Here is a 6,013-nt window from a genome sequence, read left to right as displayed (position 1 = left end):
AGAGTGGATTCAGAAGAGGATGTGGAACAAGGGCTATCATTGCTGATGTCAGATGGATCTTGGCTCAACATAGAGAATCCCAGAAAGATGTTCACTTGTGTGTTTCACTGACTATGCCAAGGCGTTTGACTGTGTGGGCTGTAATAAACTGTGGGCAACCTTGAGAAGAATGGGAATTCCAGAAACATGGAAATGTATTGTGTTCATGCAGAACTCATGCATGGGTCAAGAGGGAGTTGTGTGCACAGGAGAAGGGCACACTACATGCTTTAGCATCAAGAAATGTGTGTGCATCGGGGTTGTCCCTCATCACCAAAGTTGTTAAATATGCATAGTGAGAAAATCATCAGAGAAGCTGGGTTATAGTAAAAGTGTGGCATCAGAATTGAAGGAACGTTCATGAACAACTTGTGATATGCAGATGACGCAACCTTGCTTGTTGGAAATGAGGAGGAGGAGTTGAAGCATTTGTTGTGCATTAAGGATTGCAGCCTTCAGAATGAATTACAGAGCAATGTAAAGAAAACCCAAAGCACCTCACAACTGGATCAATGGGTAATATGATAAATGGAGAAAAGATTCAAGTCATCAAGGATTCTGTTTTGCTTGGATCCATAATCAATGCTTATGGAAGCAGCAGTCAAGAGCTCAAAAGACACTGTTATGTTTTTATCCTTATCATCTTAGTGCAATTTTGCTTTTTTTATTGTTTTCTGTTGGGTGGCCTGGCTGTGAATCACAGGAAATTGGATGCGTACTGAAGATAACTGATACACGGGTGATAAGGAATACAGAGGTGAGGGGTGAGTGAGGGGAGGTTAAGGGGAATCTCAGGTTTAAAGAGTGAAGACAAGAGGGGGAAGGGAAGAGTAGAATTGATTGTTATTCCATAATTCATCTTGGAGACAATTTAACCATCCATGGGAGTGGGGTAGGAGGTAATCTATAAAAATTGATGTTGGGGTGATTGTACAATTCTCCTTGATATGTTTGAATGATTAGACTATTAAATTTTAGGATATATGAATTACTTGCCAATGAAGCTGTGTGTACAGGAGGGACATTATTTTTTTTGTTTTGTTTTTCTTTTTAAAACCATTTCTTTGGGTAAATCTACTGCACAAAACTTCTTTTTAAGTGTTGAAAAACAAGGCAGATAATTTCAGGAACAAGGTGTGTCTGATCCAAGCTACAGTATTTTCAGTTGCCCCATATGCATGTGAAAGCTGTTTATTTAATGAGAAAGACCAAAACCAGAAGTGATTCATTTGAATTATGGTGCTGGCAAAGATTATTGAAAATACCATTGATTTCCAGAAGAACAAACAAACTGCTCTTGGAAGATGTACAACCATTGCTCTGCAGAGGCAAGAATGGTGAGAATTTGTGTCATCTACTTCGGATGTGCTGTCATGAGGGAACAGTACCTGGAGAGAGAGATCGTGCTTGGTCCACGAGGGTAGCAGTGCCAAAGGAGGAGGCCCTGGACCATTGGATTGACACAGTGGGTGCAACAAGGGCTTACAACGAAAGTGAGGATGGTGCAGGACCAGGCTCCGTCTTACAGAGAGCGGCTTTGAGTGGGAACTAACTCACTGGGCCCTAGCAACACAAACACGAACATGTGCTATTAACAAACCACACCGTTCTCATCTACACAGGGACTTCATGGGTCTCAAATCGGTATTTCTTCCTAACATCCTCAGCAAAAGCAAAATCAGCTTGAGATGAATGATCTTTGAAAGGGGCTGGTGAGTCACGTGACACTCGCACCACAGAAGGAGAAACTGCGCTATCCTGTGCCCTCCTCCCCGCGCTGCTGTTTTAGAACCCGTTCTACAGCCATCGTGTCAATCTATTCCATTGAGGGCTTTCCTTTTGATGTTTGCTGCTGATCCTCTAGCTCAACAAGGGTGATGTCCTTTTATACGGATTGGCCCTCCTATTAGCATGTCCAAATGTCACTCTTGTACAGTCAACCTCTCTTCTAAGACTGGCTTAGAAAAATCTTGCAATGATTCTCCTTAGGATTCTTGGAATTCTTTTTCCAGACTTTTTTTTTCAATGTCCAAGAACTCTTGGAATGCTTCTTCCAAGACATTTGCTTGCTGTTTTGGAAGTCTGTGATATGATTAACAGTCTTTAAAGATACCATAATCCAAAGGAATCAATTGTTCTTCATTTTCCCTTGTCCAATTTTTCACAGTGTATAAGTTGAATAAATATGCTTGCCTTTCAGTCTTGGCCAGTGAACGTCTGAGTGTCGGAAGCGTGCTACATTACCAGTCAGGATGTTTGCTAACACCAGGAGAGCTTGCCTCAGTGACTGGAGTTTGATAGTACTCGCTGCCACATGTGAAAAAAAAAAATACGTGCCTTTTATCAGACACAGATATGTCCTTGAAGTGACATGGTTGACCTTTAACACTGTAAATAGTTGTTAAATCTTTTATAGAAAATGTCCTCAATGTAAAATATTTTATATCCTGACTGCTGCTTTTGTGGGCACTGGACATAGACCCAAGTAAAATGTCAATTTTTGTAAAATTATTGACAGCTTCCATCTTTTTCACATTACTTGAAATGTTTCTTCTTTTTTATGTTGAGGTTTCATCCATATTGAAGGCCAAAGTTTTTGACAGTCATCAATAAATATGTTTAGTCCTCTCTTTCTTCATTAAGCAGGGTTCAATCATTTGCATATAACAGAATGTTAATGAGTTTTCCTCCTATCTTGGTGCTGTCTTCGACATATATTCTGGCTACTGAGACTAGTTACTTAACATACAGATTGAATAACTGTAATGAAAGAATACAATCTTGACACACATCTTTTCCTTCTTTTAAATCACATAGTGTCCCCTGTTCTATTTAAAGAATCGACTCTTTGTCTATATACAGGTTCCACATGAGCAGAATTAAATGTCCTGAAATTCCAGTTCTCTCCAAAGTTATCCATCATTTGTTATGGTTCACAGAGTGGAATTCCTTTGTATAGTCCATGAAGCACATGTAAGCATTTTTTTGGTTTCTCTACTTTAAGTCACAAGCCCCTGATATCAGCAATGAATCCAGATTGAATTTTGACAGATATTCCATGGGAGAAAATTGAGGCTCCCTCCCCTATTGGCAGCCTTGAGAACCCTGTACAGGACTGTTATGAATCTGAATACTTCAGTAACAGGGGTTTTGATATGGAGATTTTTAATATTCCATGTAGTTCTGCAACCTTTTAAAAACTATCTACACAAAAATTAACTAGCATGGGATGTTAATACTCATTAAAACCTTCAACAATTGTTTCTAGACTCTTTGACATGGATGTTGTTCTATATCTCTCCTACTTGGTGCACTGTGTGTCTGTCTTCCAAATGTCATGACTCAGGTGAGGGAACTCCAGGGTGGTACCCATTTATTGAAATACTTCCGTTGGTAGTTCTTCTTTTCCTTAAACCTGTATCTCCCCAAAGCCTTTTCTGTGTCTTGGATTTCTTCCTACAGTACAGTTCATTCTTGATCATATGGCACCAACTGAAATGATTTAATATGGTCCAATTGTTTGGGGTATACTGACTTTCTGTGGTCCTACCATCCTCTTTTGATGATTATTGTCCCATTCAATACCTTGCCAATGTAATCTTTCATTATTGAAAATAGAAATTTGTATTTTCCTTCAGTTCTTTCAGTTAAAGATAAGTTGACTGCATTCTTCCCCTTTGTTTATCCAACTCAAGGTTTTTTGACATTTTGTTATCATAATTTATTTTATGTTCTCTCTGAAATAATTTGTTTAGCTGGTTTCTCTTCATGCGTTCTTCCTTTTGCTTTGGCTCTTATATGTTCTAGAGTAAGTTTCAGAGTTTAATATCCATTCTGAGCTTTTAATTTTTTTCTTTCTTTGAATGACCTATTTCTTTTTTGCATGCAGGATATTCTTAATATCACTCCACAACTGGCCACTCATATTCAAAGCATAAAATCTGTCCTTGAGAAGTCAAATGAGCTGGAACATACTCGAGGCTGTATTTTGGCTCTGATGAGATGTTTTTATTTTCTTTTACTTTTATTAGCTTCAACATGAACCTGCATACAAGCAGGTGATGGCCAGTTCCATCGTCAGATGCTAACCTTCTTCTGACTGAGGGTATTGGCCTTCCCACTGCGCTCTTTCTGCAACCACAGTGGATTTCATGTCAGGGGTCGCATTTGGTGATGACAACCTGTTGTCACGTGGCACTGACATCTAATTGATGCCGACTCTTCATGAGTCTACAGGTCGGGGTAGAACTGCCCCTGTGGGTTTCTGAGACTGTACTCTTTATGGGAGTAGAAAGCCCTGTCTTTCTCCTGCAAAGGGACTCAAATTACCTTACAGTCAGCAGTCCAAGGAGTTATCACTACACTACCACCCCTCCTCACATATAGAAGGGGGCTTCTGTTGTCATATATATCTATCTATATCTATATCATCTATATCTATATATATGCTTTTTCAATGAATAAGTTGCTGGTCTTAGAAATATCTTATTTTCAATTCCGGATCCCTATGAGTTTCCTACTTTCACACTGCAAACAGCAGTGACAAGGAATGTACCTTGATTGCATGTTTGATCAAATTCAGTCTGCAGAGCTCGGTGAAAGTTCAATTTCTTCATCCTATGCATTGATTTTTGTTGGGTAAATTTGTATAATTATATAAATCGGTTTTCCTTATAATTTAATGAAAATTATCCTATCATGGACAGGGTTGTATTTCAGGATAAATAGTATTTGTCCTTTTCAATGAAGAATGTGAGACAATTTTCTCCGTTTTTCATTCCCAGCATAGTAGGCCATATGATTGTCTGATTTAAAATGTCTGTTTGCCTGTGTTTTACTGACTATGCAAAGACATTCAACTATGTTGATCAAAACAAATTATGAATGGTGTTGCAAAGAATTTGAATGGCAGGACACTTAATTGTGGACCAGAGTAATAGATTTTTTTTTCCTTAGATGGTTTCCAAATCACTATAATTTTCATCATTCCTTGAAGTCTTCCTGTCCATTTCTGCAATATGTGACTGGATTTTCAGGACTCAAGGACACCCCAAAAAACAAACCCATGACCCTCAATTTGATTCTGACTCATACTGATGCTGTGTGTATGTGTGTGTGTATTTGGCCTTTTATTTAAATGTCACTCCACATCACACTTAAATAATGTTTCAAACCAAGAGAAAATGTAGTTAGGATAGATTCACAAACAGCATAACATCAGAAACTTTGAATTCAGAGTAGAAGTAATAAAATATATTTTGTCGTGGAGAGAAAGTCATTTTAATTTAGTAGCCTGCTAAGCCTTGTCTCGGAATATCAACTTCGGAAGAGTTACTGTTTATTGTTAGCTTGTACTTCTTCCTCACTTCAGGAGGTTTTGCACTCTCTCGATTCTGAGACCATCTTCAGAGGTTTTTCTTCTTCACATGCTTTATCTTGGTTCCACCCCACTCTCCTTCCATATCTATCTAAGGCGATTCTCCTCGTCAACTGTTTTTTCCCAGCAGTGGATAGCAAGACGCTCAAGAGCCCGGCCCGTAAAATTTCTCACCAAAAGTTCCCTTCAGAGACATTCCTCTCTGGTTTCCACAAATCTGCAACCATTTTGCACCCAGCTTGACCCACCAGCTGTAGCTGCTCTGCTCGCACTCCCTAATTTGTTTGCATTTGGCTTTTATGCCTAGCTCTTTGGAGTGCTGATAATTATCCTTGTCTGGAAGGCTTAGAAGTTGTAAAAAATAAAAAAATCTGGACCTACTCACATTACAGCTCTAGTAGACAAGGCCCAGGCTCCCATTTGGAACTACTCTGACTTAACTGGAATATTGGAGCTCAGAGACACCAGCAGCAGCCTGCCAGCTTGAAGATTCTCCTCCAAAGCCAAGCGCCATATGTTTGGCTGTGAACCGAGGCTCAAACACATCCAGGTTGTTACGTGATATTCAAAGGGACCTCTCAGCATATGTGGTGGGAA

The 6,013-nt window shown here is 39.2% G+C and overlaps 1 non-coding gene across 1 annotated transcript; it reads left to right on the top strand.

The window, feature by feature from the left end:
* The first annotated feature begins 2,197 nt into the window (after window positions 1–2,197).
* Window positions 2,198–2,357, top strand: LOC142444068 (small nucleolar RNA SNORA62/SNORA6 family). The gene has a single exon (XR_012783744.1). It is a non-coding gene; the product is annotated as a small nucleolar RNA SNORA62/SNORA6 family (small nucleolar RNA).
* The last annotated feature ends 3,656 nt before the right edge of the window (window positions 2,358–6,013 follow it).

The sequence above is a fragment of the Tenrec ecaudatus genome, chromosome 3 (assembly GCF_050624435.1).
Source record: "Tenrec ecaudatus isolate mTenEca1 chromosome 3, mTenEca1.hap1, whole genome shotgun sequence".
Classification (NCBI taxonomy): domain Eukaryota; kingdom Metazoa; phylum Chordata; class Mammalia; order Afrosoricida; family Tenrecidae; genus Tenrec; species Tenrec ecaudatus.
The sequence above is the reverse complement of the archived record's forward strand: the minus strand, read 5'-3'. Positions and strand labels throughout refer to the sequence as shown.